The 18118-nt window shown below is 48.4% G+C and overlaps 1 long non-coding RNA gene across 2 annotated transcripts; it reads left to right on the top strand.

Annotated features, from left to right (window-relative positions):
* The first annotated feature begins 3223 nt into the window (after positions 1-3223).
* On the top strand, positions 3224-8105 carry LOC135058254 (uncharacterized). 2 transcript variants are annotated; one of them, XR_010244727.1, is made up of 5 exons: positions 3224-3307; positions 4170-4463; positions 5251-5544; positions 6331-6624; positions 7410-8104. It is a non-coding gene; the product is annotated as an uncharacterized LOC135058254 (long non-coding RNA). The 2 variants fall into 2 exon arrangements; XR_010244767.1 differs by lacking the exon at positions 3224-3307 and adding an exon at positions 3330-3416 and having other exon boundaries at positions 7410-8105.
* The last annotated feature ends 10013 nt before the right edge of the window (positions 8106-18118 follow it).

Below are 18118 nucleotides of genomic sequence, written 5' to 3'. Positions count from 1 at the left end.
GAGGCGCTTATACACACAATACCCACAGGTAGCAGAGCCGCTTATACACACAAGTGCCACAGGTAGCAGAGCCGCTTATACACACATTACCCACAGGTAGCAGAGGCGCTTATACACACAGTGGCCACAGGTAGCAGAGCCGCTTATACACACAATGCCCACAGGTAGCAGAGCCGCTTATACACACAATACCCACAGGTAGCAGAACCGCTTATACACACAATACCCACAGGTAGCAGAGCCACTTATACACACATTACCCACAGGTAGCAGAACCGCTTATACACACAATACCCACAGGGGCAGAGGCGCTTATACACACAGTGCCCACAGGTAGCAGAGGGGCTTATACACACAATGGGCACAGGTAGCAGAGCCACATGTACACACATTACCCACAGGTAGCAGAACAGCTTATACACACAATACCCACAGGGGGCAGAGACGCTTATACACACAGTTGCCACAGTGGCTGTGGGGGTGTGGTGGTGGTCCGGATGTGCCACGGGCAGAGGAGAGGCGGGTGCGGGGATGGGGCGGATGGGGGAGGGGATCAGAGGGCGCTGTGGGTGGGTGAGGGGCCGGTGCGGGGTTAACGCAGTTGGGGAGGGCCGGCTGTGGTGGTGTTGCGGGTGGTGGAGGGGCAGGTGCGTGGGTGTTGGGAAGGGGCGGGTGCAGGAGTGCTGTGGGTGGGGGCCATTTGGCGGGGTGGTGCGGTTGGGTGGGAGGTGGGTGTGAGGGTGCCACGGTTGCGGGTGGTGCTGCAGGAAGGGGAGGGGTGTGGGGTGCGGGAGCAGGGGTCCTGTGCGTAGGGGAGGGGCGGGGTGCCATGGGTGGAGGGTTGGGAGCAGGGGTGATATGGGTGTGGGAGGGGTTGTGGGAGAAGCTGGTGTGGGAGTGCCGTGGGTGGGGGAGGGGGGGCTGTGGGTGGGAGTGTGGTGCCATGGGTGTGGGGACAGGTGCGGGGGGCAGGGACGGGTGCAGTAGTGCTGCGTTTGGGGTGTGGGAAGCGGCTGCGGGGGTTTCCAAGGGTTGGCGCGGGTGGGGGAGGGGGTGCGGGAGCAGGGGTGTTGCGGATGGGGGAGCGGCGGGTGCAGGAGGGGCAGATGCGGTGGTGGTGCGGGTGGGGTGGAGGGGTGTAGCGGGGGAGAGGTGGGTATAGGGGTGGAGTGGTGGAGGGGCGGGGTGCCGCTGGTGGGGGAGGGGGCAGTTTGCCGGGGTGGTGCGGTTGGGGGTGGGTGGGTGTGAGGGTGCTATGGTTGCAGGGGCGGGTGGGGGGGTGCTGCAGGTAGGGGAGGGGTGGGGGCGCGGGAGCAGGGGTGCTGTGCGTAGTGAAGGGTCGGGGTGCCATGAGTGGGGAGTTGGGAGCAGGGGTGATGAGGGTTGGGGGGGCTGTGGGAGAAGCTGGTGTGGGAGTGCCGTGGGTAGGGGAGGGGGGGGGGTTCTGGGCGTGGGGGCGTTGTGCCATGGTTGGTGGACAGGTGTGGGGGGGCAGTGGCGGGTGCAGTGGTGGTGCGGATGGGGGGTGGAAGGTGGCTGCGGGGGTTTCGAGGGTTGGGGGTGTGGCGTGGGTGGGGGAGGGGGTGCAGGAACAGGGGTGTTGCGTATGGGGGAGGGGTGGGTGCAGGAGAGGCAGATGCGGTGGTGGTGCGGGTGGAGTGGAGGATGCAGGGGTGTAGCGGGGGGAGAGATGGGTATGGGGGTGGAGTGGGGGGTGCCACGGGTGGGGGAGGGGGCGGTTTGCCGGTGTGGTGCATTTGGGGGGGGGGTTTGAGGGTGCCACGGTTGCAGGGGCAGGTGCTACAGGTAGGGGAGGGGTGGGGGTGCGGGAGCAGGGGTGCTGTGCGTAGGAGAGGGGCGGGGGTGGCATGGGTGGGGGGTTGGGAGCAGGGGTGATGTGGGTGTGGGAGGGCTGCGGGAGAAGCTGGTGTGGGAGTGCCGTGGATGGGGCAGGGGGGTGCTGGGGGTGGAGGGACAGGTGCGGATGGGGGGCAGGGGCTGGAGCAGTGGTGGTGCAGTTGGGTGGTGGGAGGCAGCTGCTGGGGTTCCGAGGGTTGGGGCGGTGGTGCGGGTGGGGGAGGGGTGGGTGCCGGAGGGGTGGGTGCAGGATGGGGCAGTTGCGGTGGTGGTGCGGGTTGGGTGAAGGGTGCAGCAGGGGGGAGAGGTGGGTATGGGGGAGGGGCAGGGTTGCAGCGGGTGGGGGAGGGGCGGGGGGTGCTGCAGGTGTGGGAGCTACGGGTGGGGGCGTGAGTGCCGCGGGTGGGAGCGGATGTGGGGGACGCGTTGGGTGCCGCAGGGGGGGCCAGCGGGTGTTGGTGCTGTGGGTGGGGGAGGAGGCAGAGTGCCACGGGTGGTGCGGGTGTTGGTGCTGCGGGTGGGGGAGGGGGTGGAGTGCCACGGGTGGTGGGTGGATGCGGTGGGTGTCGCGGGTAGGTGGCGCGGGTGGGAGTGCCGCGGGTGGGGGGCGAATGTGGTTGGTTGCCGCGGGTGTTGGTGCTATGGGTGGGGGAGGGGGAGGGGGCGGGAGTTCCGCGGGTGGGTGGCGCGGGTGTTTGTGCTCTGGGTGGGGGAGGGGACGGGAGTGCCGCGGGTGGTGGGTGGATGCGGCGGGTGTTTGTGCTACGGGTGGGGGCGGGAGCAGTGGCGCCACAACGTGGGTTCGGGGGGTGCGGGCCGCACCCGGGTGTTACCCTCTGAGGGGTGACACCAAAGTGCCGGCTCCTGTCACAGGGCAGAAGCCAGCGCTGCAGATTCAGCAGTGTCCGGGTGAAGGCCGTATGCCCCGACCCACAATGTGCCGAAAACGGGGGCCGGGACGTGAAGCCACGCCCCCTTTTCACCCGCGACCGCGGGTAAGTGACGGGTGGATGCCGCGGGTGGGGGGCAGATGCGGGTGGTTGCCGCGGGTGGGAGGGGGGGCGAGTTGTGCCGAAAACGGGGGTCGGGACACGAAGCCACGCCCCTTCCGCGAAGCCACGCCCCCCTTTTCACCCGCGACCACGGGTAAGTGACGGGTGGATGCCGCGGGTGGGGGGCAGATGCGGGTGGTTGCCCCGGGTGGGAGGGGGGGCGAGTTGTGCCGAAAACGGGGGTCGGGACGTGAAGCCACGCCCCCTTCTGCGAAGCCACGCCCCGTTTTCACCCGCGACCGCGGGTAAGTGACGGGTGGATGCCGCGGGTGGGGGGGGGCAGATGCGGGTGGTTGCCGCGGGTGGGAGGGGGGGCGAGTTGTGCCGAAAACGGGGGTCGGGACGCGAAGTCACGCCCCCTTCCGCGAAGCCACGGCCCTTTTCACCCGCGACCGCGGGTAAGTGACGGGTGGATGCCGCGGGTGGGAGAGGGAGCGAGAGCAGCTGCCAGTGCTCAGCATGTCCCCCTGAACTCTGCAGCAGCCGCTAGTCTGTGAGGCGGGTAGTGTGAGTTCCGCTCACAGTCAGCGGCTGCGGTGTCACCAGAGAGTGTACGGGGAGAAGGGAGACAGGGGACTGGGCGGAGATGGGGAGGGGACTGGGCGGAGAGAGGGAGGGGACTGTTCCTGGCCAGATCTGTGCCTGTGACTCCGCCCAGCGTTACGGGCACAGAGTCACAGACTTGGGCAAATATATAGGAGATATATATATAAAGAGAGATAGAGAGACCAAAAGAAGACCGGCACTCCTTACTTAATATATGGAAAAAATGTCCCCGGTGCCACCCAATAAATGATGGATACTCATAAAACAAAAAGATGCTGGAGGCACTCACGGGTCTTGCAAGTTAGACTAGATAGACCAGATAGATATAAAAAGAAGGTTTAAAGAACAAACAGAACAGGACACCTGTCCCTATCTGATATTCTTCCGGCGCTAATATCAAGAAAGTAATTAGAAGTGTATCAAAAGCAGCTGAGTAAGGCAACTTGCTAGGTTTGCCAATTAATTGGGAACAGGAAAAAAATATTTGTATACTCTGCGCTATATGTACACTGTACCAAAAAGAACTAAAGTGTGCAGTCTGTCATGTGGAATAATTGACTCAGTAGAATTATACGGATAATATATCAATATTGTATATTGCTAATTTCTGGCTGCTATTAGTTTATAAAATATATACACAATTGTTTTTTTATATTTATCATATATTTATTATTATTATTTTTTTTTTTTTAATATATATTATTTGGATTTCAGTGTGTGCAGTCTGACATGGCAGAATTTAAAGACGCCCACTTTTAAACATTCAGCTGCACGGCAATACCCGCTGACTGATCCCGCTAACGGCCCTTCACAGCCACGATCTACTACGGCCTGACGAACGCCGGGCGCTCCAGCCGGCGGCTTTCTGCAGGAGCACTGATACCGATCCCCGTGCTGTGCTGCAAACGTCCGGTACTCCGCTCACCCGCACAGAGTGAATGCTGCTGGCCTCCGCAGAGAGGTCTAACACCCGTGACGAGGAAGCGAGCTTTGGAGTCCTATATACAGGTCTATAAAAGTTTTCAAATACCGGGATCATAGCCGTAACCAATACACGGCATCTTTCAAATCAATTGATTTTATTTTTTCAACTTTACCCGTATATGTGTATTTACAACTATATGGACCCTGTTCATTTAATTTCTCAGGAACCAACACATGGGTAATTATCTGTCAATATATATTTAAACATTTTTTCACTAATAACAAGGCTGTGATTAGTCTTTGCGGGACATTTTTACTAAACACTGGGACGCCAGTGTAATTGTAATCTATATGGTACTATAAAGAAAGAATTCTTATCATATTGTATGCTATATTAATTGTAATTGTATTTTACTAATTGTTATGAGAGCATATACTGCTTGTGTTGTTTGAAAAATGTTACTTTTAACAATTATTAGATAAAGAATTTATTGATATATTATCCGTATAATTCTACTGAGTCAATTATTCCACATGACAGACTGCACACTTTAGTTCTTTTTGGTACAGTGTACATATAGCGCAGAGTATACAAATATTTTTTTCCTGTTCCCAATTAATTGGCAAACCTAGCAAGTTGCCTTACTCAGCTGCTTTTGATACACTTCTAATTACTTTCTTGATATTAGCGCCGGAAGAATATCAGATAGGGACAGGTGTCCTGTTCTGTTTGTTCTTTAAACCTTCTTTTTGTATATTGCTAATTTCTGGCTGCTATTAGTTTATAAAATATATACACAATTGTTTTTTTATATTTATCATATATTTATTATTATTTTTTTTTTTTTTATATATATTATTTGGATTTCAGTGTGTGCAGTCTGACATGGCAGAATTTAAAGACGCCCACTTTTAAACATTCAGCTGCACGGCAATACCCGCTGACTGATCCCGCTAACGGCCCTTCACAGCCACGATCTACTACGGCCTGACGAACGCCGGGCGCTCCAGCCGGCGGCTTTCTGCAGGAGCACTGATACCGATCCCCGTGCTGTGCTGCAAACGTCCGGTACTCCGCTCACCCGCACAGAGTGAATGCTGCTGGCCTCCGCAGAGAGGTCTAACACCCGTGACGAGGAAGCGAGCTTTGGAGTCCTATATACAGGTCTATAAAAGTTTTCAAATACCGGGATCATAGCCGTAACCAATACACGGCATCTTTCAAATCAATTGATTTTATTTTTTCAACTTTACCCGTATATGTGTATTTACAACTATATGGACCCTGTTCATTTAATTTCTCAGGAACCAACACATGGGTAATTATCTGTCAATATATATTTAAACATTTTTTCACTAATAACAAGGCTGTGATTAGTCTTTGCGGGACATTTTTACTAAACACTGGGACGCCAGTGTAATTGTAATCTATATGGTACTATAAAGAAAGAATTCTTATCATATTGTATGCTATATTAATTGTAATTGTATTTTACTAATTGTTATGAGAGCATATACTGCTTGTGTTGTTTGAAAAATGTTACTTATAACAATTATTAGATAAAGAATTTATTGATATATTATCCGTATAATTCTACTGAGTCAATTATTCCACATGACAGACTGCACACTTTAGTTCTTTTTGGTAGTGTACATATAGCGCAGAGTATACAAATATTTTTTTCCTGTTCCCAATTAATTGGCAAACCTAGCAAGTTGCCTTACTCAGCTGCTTTTGATACACTTCTAATTACTTTCTTGATATTAGCGCCGGAAGAATATCAGATAGGGACAGGTGTCCTGTTCTGTTTGTTCTTTAAACCTTCTTTTTGTATATTGCTAATTTCTGGCTGCTATTAGTTTATAAAATATATACACAATTGTTTTTTTATATTTATCATATATTTATTATTTTTTTTTATTTTTTTAATATATATTATTTGGATTTCAGTGTGTGCAGTCTGACATGGCAGAATTTAAAGACGCCCACTTTTAAACATTCAGCTGCACGGCAATACCCGCTGACTGATCCCGCTAAAGGCCCTTCACAGCCACGATCTACTACGGCCTGACGAACGCCGGGCGCTCCAGCCGGCGGCTTTCTGCAGGAGCACTGATACCGATCCCCGTGCTGTGCTGCAAACGTCCGGTACTCCGCTCACCCGCACAGAGTGAATGCTGCTGGCCTCCGCAGAGAGGTCTAACACCCGTGACGAGGAAGCGAGCTTTGGAGTCCTATATACAGGTCTATAAAAGTTTTCAAATACCGGGATCATAGCCGTAACCAATACACGGCATCTTTCAAATCAATTGATTTTATTTTTTCAACTTTACCCGTATATGTGTATTTACAACTATATGGACCCTGTTCATTTAATTTCTCAGGAACCAACACATGGGTAATTATCTGTCAATATATATTTAAACATTTTTTCACTAATAACAAGGCTGTGATTAGTCTTTGCGGGACATTTTTACTAAACACTGGGACGCCAGTGTAATTGTAATCTATATGGTACTATAAAGAAAGAATTCTTATCATATTGTATGCTATATTAATTGTAATTGTATTTTACTAATTGTTATGAGAGCATATACTGCTTGTGTTGTTTGAAAAATGTTACTTTTAACAATTATTAGATAAAGAATTTATTGATATATTATCCGTATAATTCTACTGAGTCAATTATTCCACATGACAGACTGCACACTTTAGTTCTTTTTGGTAGTGTACATATAGCGCAGAGTATACAAATATTTTTTTCCTGTTCCCAATTAATTGGCAAACCAAGCAAGTTGCCTTACTCAGCTGCTTTTGATACACTTCTAATTACTTTCTTGATATTAGCGCCGGAAGAATATCAGATAGGGACAGGTGTCCTGTTCTGTTTGTTCTTTAAACCTTCTTTTTGTATATTGCTAATTTCTGGCTGCTATTAGTTTATAAAATATATACACAATTGTTTTTTTATATTTATCATATATTTATTATTATTATTATTTTTTTAATATATATTATTTGGATTTCAGTGTGTGCAGTCTGACATGGCAGAATTTAAAGACGCCCACTTTTAAACATTCAGCTGCACGGCAATACCCGCTGACTGATCCCGCTAACGGCCCTTCACAGCCACGATCTACTACGGCCTGACGAACGCCGGGCGCTCCAGCCGGCGGCTTTCTGCAGGAGCACTGATACCGATCCCCGTGCTGTGCTGCAAACGTCCGGTACTCCGCTCACCCGCACAGAGTGAATGCTGCTGGCCTCCGCAGAGAGGTCTAACACCCGTGACGAGGAAGCGAGCTTTGGAGTCCTATATACAGGTCTATAAAAGTTTTCAAATACCGGGATCATAGCCGTAACCAATACACGGCATCTTTCAAATCAATTGATTTTATTTTTTCAACTTTACCCGTATATGTGTATTTACAACTATATGGACCCTGTTCATTTAATTTCTCAGGAACCAACACATGGGTAATTATCTGTCAATATATATTTAAACATTTTTTCACTAATAACAAGGCTGTGATTAGTCTTTGCGGGACATTTTTACTAAACACTGGGACGCCAGTGTAATTGTAATCTATATGGTACTATAAAGAAAGAATTCTTATCATATTGTATGCTATATTAATTGTAATTGTATTTTACTAATTGTTATGAGAGCATATACTGCTTGTGTTGTTTGAAAAATGTTACTTTTAACAATTATTAGATAAAGAATTTATTGATATATTATCCGTATAATTCTACTGAGTCAATTATTCCACATGACAGACTGCACACTTTAGTTCTTTTTGGTACAGTGTACATATAGCGCAGAGTATACAAATATTTTTTTCCTGTAGACAAGATAGATATAGTCTATCTTGCAAGACCCGTGAGTGCCTCCAGCATTGTTTTGTTTTATATATATATATATATATATATATATATATATATATATATATAAGCACAATAGTATCTTTATCTTGCACCAAACTAGGAGCAGCACAACGGGAGAGATCCCTGTTGAAAGACCTCAATAGCATACAAGAAAAACACAATTTCCCAAGTGCGCTAAAATAGAATGTATTTACAACAATTCTTCCAGCGTTATTTTCATAGGTGTAGGCTGTGTACTGGAGAGTGTTTGAATCTGGGGACCTGTACCAGACACCCCTCACCAAATAGTCACCCAAACAAGAGGCCAAAGGCCAATTAGTAAACAATTATTTTAATAGCATACATTTGGACACATGAAACTTTACACATAGTTTGTCATGTAGTGTTCACAGAAAATGTGTCTAAAATAATGTCAATAGAAATGTCAATAAAATACAACCAATATGTGTGTTATATTAACTCTAGATACTCCCTCACCTCATCAATATATGACTAACAGTACGCCTAAGAGGATCAATATATGACTGTCAGTACTCCTAAGAGGATCTATAATCAATTACCCCCACCAGGGGCCCTGTAAGGGATTAATTATAATTTTTCTTTAAGGTAGTTTGTAAGAACATCAATATATGACTACCAGTATTCCTATTGGAATATCCCAATCAGATATCTCGAGTTCTGTCTGACTTAGAGTTTTTCTGAAGTTGTAGTCCAAAATCTGGGACTCTCCCCTGTAGGTGAATACTGGCAGATTGTCTCTACTATGCCCAGACCCAGAGATATCAGCCTTCCAGCAGCTGATCCCTGCTCCAGCTCCACACACCTGGTATGCAGATTTATATTTTCGTTGGTGGATTGCTCTGGTTCCTGAACTCTGATCCACATTTCCCTAGTACCTCCTGAAAGGTGGGACTCTATAGTTTTTATTAATGAACGCTAAGAAATCAATTTCCAGGAACTGGAGATATCTGCAGTTAAGCAAGCTGCCCTCCCATTGGATAATAATGAATATTAAGCCTACTCCACTATCCACCCCTGCCCTGCGTATTAAACACCCCCTACCACCCTGGAAGTCATGTGCCAGCACCCCTTCATTTAGCCCAATGCCCCCTTCTACAGGTTAGTGTTCTCCCTCCTGCCCCTTCTCCCACCATCTGTGCAGTAAAGGAGTAATTAGCAGAAATTACTGCTCCAGGTCCTACATGCTGAGTGGAAGATAGAACACCCCCTACCACCCATGGGACATCATAGCTGCCACTGATAGCACCCCCACCCCTGGATGATGTGTAGGGGTCCCAGTGCATTGCTTTGCCCAGGGGCCTACACTGCTAAGATGGCCCTGGTCTGAGTGCCATCCCCGTGTGGTCCGCAGTGCAGAGTGAGAAGTGGACTGTCCGGTCCTGAAGCAGGTCAGTAAGCGCTGAAGCACTGCTGTCTATGATGCTGTAAGTTACACAAACACAGTGGTGAATTTGCTATTATGCACGTGAGGCCCACTTGTTGGGGGGTGGCACATGGATGCTTGTTGTAGTACTGTCAGACTAAAATTTACCAGTAACTGCAAAATATTTACACTGTAATGTACCATACAGCATCTTGAGTAGAGTGTAAATGGGTAGGACTGTCCCTGTAAGTTATCCTACTTAGTAAATATGCATACATAATTAAAAATAAAACGAAATGTCATAGTTCATAGATTTTTTATTATTATATTAAATTTGCAATCATCAAATGAGGTCTTATAAACAATCAATGAAAATAATAAAATTAGGCAGATGGGGGGCAGCCGTCACCATGACCTCTAAATCTCCCCCTAAGCGCGCGCGCGCGCACACACACACACACACACACACACACACACACACACACACACACACACACACACACACACACACTCACTCTCTCTCTCTCTTTCCCACTTTTCACTGTAGGAGGGAGATGAATCATGAGGGGGAATGAGGTGTTGGGGCTCTACGTGGTACAACGTGTATAAGGGGCTCTACCTGGCGCAATGTGTATAAGGGGCTCTACTGTGATGTCATGTGTATAAGGGGCTCTACTGTGGTGTAACATGTATAAGGGGTAATACTGTGCGGTGTAATGTGACTAATGGACACTACTGTGTCATGTAATGTAAATTGGTACTATACTGTGGCACGCCCCTTCCCCATGAAGATACCCCTCTATATTTTTACCACGCACTGTCTTTATTTTAAATAGGGGTGGGGGGGGGGGGCGCAATTCTCTTTCTGGCACAGGGCACCAAAATGTCTAGTTAAGGCTCTGATCCAAGGGGTACTGAAGCAAGTCCCTACAAGTTTTCCTTAAAATCGACCTATCCTCCCCAGATTTATCACCATCTGTTTTGGCTTGTGTCACTGGATGCCTATCTGCCATGTCATCTTGGATGTTATTTTGCCACCTCAAACTCAACATTTCCAAAACAGAATTATTTTCCCACCAGCCAAGACTAGTTACCAACCTGTTATCTCCACAACTGTTGACAATGCGACTATCCACCCTACCCGACAAGCTCGCTGCCTAGGTGTTACCCTTGACTCTGAACTGTCCTTTGTTCCACACATTCAATCTGTCTCTAATTCATGTTACATGCACCTAAAAAACATATCCAAAATACGCCCTTATCTTACACAAGACACTGCAAAAACTTTAATCCATGCACTCATCATCTCCAGCATTGATTATTGTAATAGTCTCCTTACTGGTCTTCCCAAACATAGGGGTAAATTTACTAAGATTCGTATTTTCCAGATTCAGGTCAAAGTTCAATCACGAATGACATCGAAAGTGTAAAACTGCAACTTTTTGAATTGATTACGACTAATTTACTAAGCTGTCGTATTCGGGTTTTTCTTTTGTTCCGATGTCGATGTCATTCGTGGTTTTTTTTCTATTTTTACGGCAGTGATTAGCAAAACACTGCCGACTTTTTTTACAATCAATCTCGGCCGGATCTGTGTGATCCGTGCTGGGGTTTATTTTTTTTTATTTTTTAATTAAACACTGTAAAATAATAAATAAAAATGCGTGGGGTCCCCCCTCCTAAGCATAACCAGCCTCGGGCTCTTTGAGCCGATCCTGGTTGCAAAAATATGTGGAAAAAAATGACAGGGGTTCCCCCATATTTAAGCAACCAGCATCGGGCTCTGCGCCTGGTCCTGGTCCCAAAAATACGGGGGACAAAAAGAGTAGGGGTCCCCCGTATTTTTAAAACCAGCACCGGGCTCCACTAGCTGGACAGATAATGCCACAGCCGATCAGGAGAGTGCTACAACGTGGCACTCCCTGATTGGCTGAAGAAACCCACTTAGACATCAGTCAGAGTGGGTTTCTGGCATTCGTGGAAAGGAGTCCCATGTGAAAACATGGGGCCCCTTTCAGTTCGTGGCTCGGCTTTCCGTTTTCTTATTTTATGCAAGTACGTGGATTACCCCTGGATTTCCCGAGGAGCCTGGACCCCTGGATCTCGTGAGTATAATTTCTTCAACAGGTACCCCTTGGATTCTACTGGAGAAGAGGACCGACCTGCGTGGGAACTTAAGGTAAGTATGTATGTATGTGTGTATGTATGTAATAAAATTATACTTTCACGGTGTGTGTGTCTTGTCTTTTTTTGGGTATTTTTTTAGTAGTAGTACTACAGGTACCAGCGGGCCCGTTTTTCCGTCGCATGCTGGTACTTGTGGTTCTCCAAGTACCAGCATGCGGGGGAGGCTTGCTGGGCCTTGTAGTACTGCTACTAAAAACAATATCTTTTCTTTTACAACAAAGGCTATCAGCCTCCCCATCCGCAGCCCATTGGATGGGGGGGGGACAGCCTCGGGCTTCACCCCTGGCCCTTGGGTGGCTGGGGGGGGGGACCCCTTGATTGAAGGGGTCCCCACTCCCCCAGGGTACCCCGGCCAGGAGTGACTAGTTGGATTTTTGATGCCACGGCCGCAGGGCACTATATAAAAGTGACCCCCGGCTGTGGCATTATCTGTCCAGCTAGTGGAGCCCGGTGCTGGTTTTAAAAATACGGGGGACCCCTACTCTTTTTGTCCCCCGTATTTTTGGGACCAGGACCAGGCGCAGAGCCCGATGCTGGTTGCTTAAATATGGGGGAACCCCTGTCATTTTTTGCCCCATATTTCTGCAACCAGGATCGGCTCAAAGAGCCCGAGGCTGGTTATGCTTAGGAGGGGGGACCCCACGCAATTTTTTTTAATAAAATAACAACTTTCCCACCCCTTCCCACTGATATACATGCACGGATCTCATGGATCCCTGCATGCCTATCCAATCACGGAAAAAAAAAGTAGGTCTGTTTTTTTTTAGCACTTTTTTACGAGTTGTAATTTTTCACGGCAGTGTTTGTTTGTTTTTTGCTTTGCACTTCTTAGTAAATGACCGAGATTCATACTTAAACAGCCGCGTTTTGACCGATGGTGTATTCATTCGTAATTTTTTACTTGGACTTGCAAAAAATTACGAATGCCCTCATCTCTGCCGTGATTAGTGTTTAGTAAATTACCGAGATGACACTTTGATGAAAAAACGGCATCTCGGTCAAAATCGGGAGCTTAGTAAATTTCCCCCATAGGCTCTCACCACTACAATCCATTTTTAAATGCAGCTGCGAGGCTAATCTTCCTCGCTAGACATTCTTCGTCTGCTGATCCGCTCTGTCAGTCCATTGGTTACCTGTATTCTACCGTGTTAAAATAGGATTTTAATACCTACCGGTAAATCCTTTTCTCTTAGTCCGTAGAGGATGCTGTGGACACTTCATAGACCATGGGGTATAGACGGGATCCGCAGGAGACATGGGCACACTCTAAGACTTTTACTGGGTGTGAACTGGCTCCTCCCTCTATGCCCCTCCTCCAGACCTCAGTTATAGGAACTGTGCCCAGGGAGACGGACATTTCGAGGAAAAGGATTTTTATTATTTTTAAAACTAAGGGTGAGATACACACCAGCTCACACCACAAACATGCCGTACAACATGGCATTTGTAAGTAAACCCAGTCAACAGCATGAACAAAAAAACAGCAACAGGCTGATTATAACCAAACACAACCATTGTGTAAGACAACCAAAACCTACAACCACTACTGCAGATAGAGTCCGCACAGGGACGGGCGCCCAGCATCCTCTACGGACTAAGAGAAAAGGATTTACTGGTAGGAATTAAAATCCTATTTTCTCATACGTCCTAGAGGATGCTGGGGACACTTCATAGACCATGGGGATTATACCAGAGCTTCAGATCGGGCGGGAGAGTGCAGATGACTCTGCAGCACCGATTGACCAAACAAGAGGTCCTCATTAGCCAGGGTATCAAACTTATAGAACTTTGCGAAAGTGTTTGAACCCGACCAAGTAGCTGCTCGACAAAGTTGTAACGCCGAGACCCCATGGGCAGCCGCCCAAGAAGAGCCCACCTTCCTAGTAGAATGGGCCTTAACCGATTTCGGTAACGGCAGTCCAGCCATAGAATGAGTCTGTTGAATCGTGTTACAGATCCAACGCGCAATAGCCTGCTTGGAAGCAGGCGTCCCAATTTTATTGGGAGCATATAGGACAAACAGAGCCTCCGTTTTCCTAATCTGAGCCGTTCTGGCTACATAGATTTTCAAAGCCCTGACCACATCCAGAGACTTTGAGTCCACGAGGGCGCCAGTAGCCACTGGCACTACAATAGGTTGGTTCATGTGAAAAGCTGAAACTACCTTTGGTAGAAACAGCTGCCTAGTCCGCAACTCCGCTCTATCTTCATGGAAGATCAAATAGGGGCTCTTGTGAGACAAGGCCGCCAACTCAGATACTTGCCTTGCAGACGCCAATGCCAACAACATGACCACTTTCCACGTGAGGAATTTTAACTCAACCTTCCGTAAAGGTTCAAACCAAGGAGATTGCAGGAACCTTAACACCACGTTGAGATCCCACGGTGCCACCGGAGGCACAAATGGAGGCTGGATATGCAGCACACCCTTTACGAAAGTCTGAACCTCAGGGAGGGAAGCCAATTCCTTTTGAAAGAATATTGATAAGGCCGAAATTTGTACCTTAATGGAGCCCAGCTTAAGGCCCGCATCCACACCAGCTTGTAGAAAATGGAGAAAACGCCCCAGCTGAAATTCCTCCGTAGGGGCCTTCTTGGATTCACACCAAGACACATATTTTTTCCAAATACGGTGGTAATGCTTCGCCATTACTTCCTTTCTAGCCTGAAGCAGAGTGGGGATAACTTCACTGGGAATCCTCTTCCGGGCTAGAATACGGCATTCAATTGCCATGCCGTCAAACGCAGCCGTGGTAAGTCCTGGAACACGCACGGACCTTGCTGTAACAGGTCCTCTCGTAGAGGAAGAGGCCACGGATCTCCTACGAGCAACTCCTGAAGATCCGGATACCAGGCTCTCTTCGGCCAGTCTGGGACAATGAGTATCGCCAGAACTCTTGTTCTTCTTATGATTCTTATCACCTTCGGGATGAGTGGAAGCGGCGGGAACACGTAGACCGACGGAAACACCCACGGTGTCACCAAGGCATCCACCGCTGTTGCTTGAGGGTCCCTTGACCTGGAACAATACCTCCGAAGTTTCTTGTTGAGTCGAGACGCCATCATGTCTACATGAGGAATTCCCCAGTGACTTGTCACGTCTGCGAAGACCTCTTGATGAAGACCCCACTCCCCTGGATGGAGATCGTGTCTGCTGAGGAAGTCTGCTTCACAGTTGTCCACTCCAGGAATTAAGACTGCCGCCAGAGCGCTTACATGTCTTTCCGCCCAGCTGAGAACTTTTGTGGCCTCTGCCATTGCCGCTCTGCTCTTTGTTCCGCCTTGGCGGTTTATGTACGCCACTGCTGTTATGTTGTCCGACTGAATCAAGACGGGCAGATCTTGAAGAAGGTTTTCCGCTTGTCGAAGGCTGTTGTAAATGGCCCTTAATTCCAGAATGTTTATGTGGAAACAAGCCTCCTGACTTGACCATTTTCCCTGGAAATTTTCCCCCTGTGTGACTGCTCCCCAGCCTCGGAGACTTGCATCCGTGGTCACTAGGATCCAATCCTGGATCCCAATCCTGCATCCCTCTAGAAGGTGAGGACTGTGCAGCCACCACAGGAGAGAGATTCTGGTCCTGGAAGACAGGACTATTTTCCGGTGCATGAGCAGGTGAGACCTGGACCACTTGTCCAGCAGGTCCCACTGAAACACCCTGGCATGAAACCTGCCAAATGGAATGGCCTTGTAGGCCGCTACCATCTTTCCCAACAACCGAGTGCACTGATGAATCGACACCCTCGCCAGTTTCAGAATCCCTTTTACCATGTTCTTGATTTCCAGAGTTTTCTTCACCGGCAGAAAAACTCTCTGTAACTCCGTGTCCAGAATCTTGTCCAGGAACGACAGCCACGTTGTCGGAACCAACTGTGATTTTGGCAAATTTAGGAGCCAACCATGCTGCTGTAGAATCTTCAGGGAGAGCGCGACGTGTTCTAGTAATTTCTCCCTTGAGCTCGCCTTTATCAGGAGATCGTCCAAGTACGGGATAATTGTGACTCCTTGCTTGCGCAAGAGAACCATCATTTCCGCCATCACCTTTGTGAAGATCCTTGGAGCTGTGGAAAGCCCAAACGGCAACGTCTGAAATTGGTAATGACAATCCTGAACCGCAAACCTCCGGTACGCCTGATGCGGAGGATAAATGGGGACGTGTAAGTACGCGTCCTTTATGTCTACTGATACCATCAAATCTCCTCCCTCCAGACTGGAGATCACTGCCCAAAGGGATTCCATTTTGAATTTGAATCTCTTCAGATAGAAATTGAGAGACTTTAAGTTCAGAATCGGTCTGACCGAGCCATCCGGCTTCGGTACCACGAATAGGCTCGAATAAAAGCATTTTCCTTGTTGTGACGGTGGTACTGTGACAATGACCTGATGTAGGCACAGCTTTTGTATGGCCGCGCATACCACCTCCCTTTCCGGGAGAGAAGCTGGCAAGGCTGACTTGAAAAAACGTTGAGGGGGCACGTCTTGAAACTCTAGCCTGTAACCTTGGGTTATAATGTCTAAAACCCAAGGATCCAGGTCCGAGAGAACCCAGACCTGACTGAAGAGTCTGAGACGTGCCCCCACTGGAGCAGACTCCTGTAGAGGAGCCCCCAGCGTCATGATGAGGGTTTTGCAGCAGCCGTAGAGGTCTTCTGCTCCTGGGAACCTGCCACCGCAGGTGATCTTTTTCCCCTTCCCCTACCTCTCGTAGCAAGGAAGGAGCCCCCTCGCCCTCTTTTGTACTTATTGGGCCGAAAGGACTGCATCTGATAGTGAGGCATTTTCTTCTGCTGTGCAGGGACATAAGGTAAAAACGATGGCTTACCCGCAGTAGCCGTAGATACCAGGTCCGCGAGGCCGTCACCAAACAAGACACCACCTCTATACGGCAGAGTCTCCATATTTTTCTTCGAATCAGCATCAGCATTCCATTGACGAATCCACAATGCCCTCCTAGCCGAGACTGACATGGCATTGGCCTTTGATCCCAAAATGCCAATATCCCTTGCAGCGTCTTTCAGAAACCCTGCAGCGTCCCTTATGTAACTTTAAGTTACGAGAACGCTATCCCTGTCCAGGGTATCAATTTCAGAGGATAAATTATCCACCCATTTTTCAATAGCACTACTCACCCATGACGACGCCACGGTAGGTCTGAGCAGTGTACCCGTAGCGACATAGATCGATTTCAATGTGCTTTCCTGTCGACGATCCGCAGGATCCTTCAGGGCTGCTGTATCCGGACTCGGAAGGGCCACCTTCTTGGACAGTCGGGATAAGGCCTTGTCCACAGAGGGGGTTGACTCCCACATTTTCTTGTCCCCTGAGGGAAAAGGATATGTTAGCAGAATTCTCTTGGGAATCAGAAACTTTTTGTCAGGATTTTTCCAAGCCTTTTCAAAAAGAGCATTCAGTTCAGGGAGGGAACGTTACCTCAGGTTTCTTACCCTTATACATGCAGACCCTCGTATCAGGAACCTCAGGACCCTCCGTGATATTTAACACGTCCTTTATCGCCACAATCATGTACTGAATATTTTTAGCCAGTTTAGGATTCAATCTGGTATCATTATAGTCGACAAAGGAATCAGAATCTGTGTCGGTATCTGTGTCCACTAACTGGGCAAATGAACGTTTCTGTGACTCCGAAGGGTTTTGTGACACTGCATCCTCCATGGACCTTCTCCATGCTCGGTGCTGTGACTCAGATTTATCAAACCTCCTATTTAACAAAGCCACATTAGCATTCAAAACACTCAACATATTCACCCAATCCGGAGTCGGCGGTACCGACGGTGTCACTCCCACAGCCTGAACTGTCTCCACACCTACTTCCTCCTGGGAAGAGCATTCAGCCTCAGACATGCCGACACCACCAAGCACACTGGGCTATATGGAACAGACCCAAACTAAGCCTGTCAGGGAGACACAAAGGGAGTTAGCCAGCTCACACCCCAGTGACTAACTTTGATCTGAAGTGTACAGTACACAGCCCCAGATATGTCAGCGCTTTTCTTATCCGAAATAATCACAATAATAAGCACCAAATAAACTGTGCCCCCCCTGTTTTTCCCCTGTTACTTGTTACAGTGGAAAGGAAGGCTCAGCGTCTCTGCAGCTCTGTGGAGAGAAAATGGCGCTGGTTAGAGCTATGAGGGCTAAGCCACGCCCCCTCAATGGCGCGCTTCAGTCCCGCTTCTTCTTAAAATATATTTATACTGGCGGTGGTATAATATGTGCGCAGGTACCATTTGTCTTTGCCAGTGCCTGATCTGAGGTTTT

Source organism: Pseudophryne corroboree, chromosome 1, assembly GCF_028390025.1.
Source record: "Pseudophryne corroboree isolate aPseCor3 chromosome 1, aPseCor3.hap2, whole genome shotgun sequence".
NCBI classification, from domain to species: Eukaryota; Metazoa; Chordata; class Amphibia; order Anura; family Myobatrachidae; genus Pseudophryne; species Pseudophryne corroboree.
The sequence above is the reverse complement of the archived record's forward strand: the minus strand, read 5'-3'. Positions and strand labels throughout refer to the sequence as shown.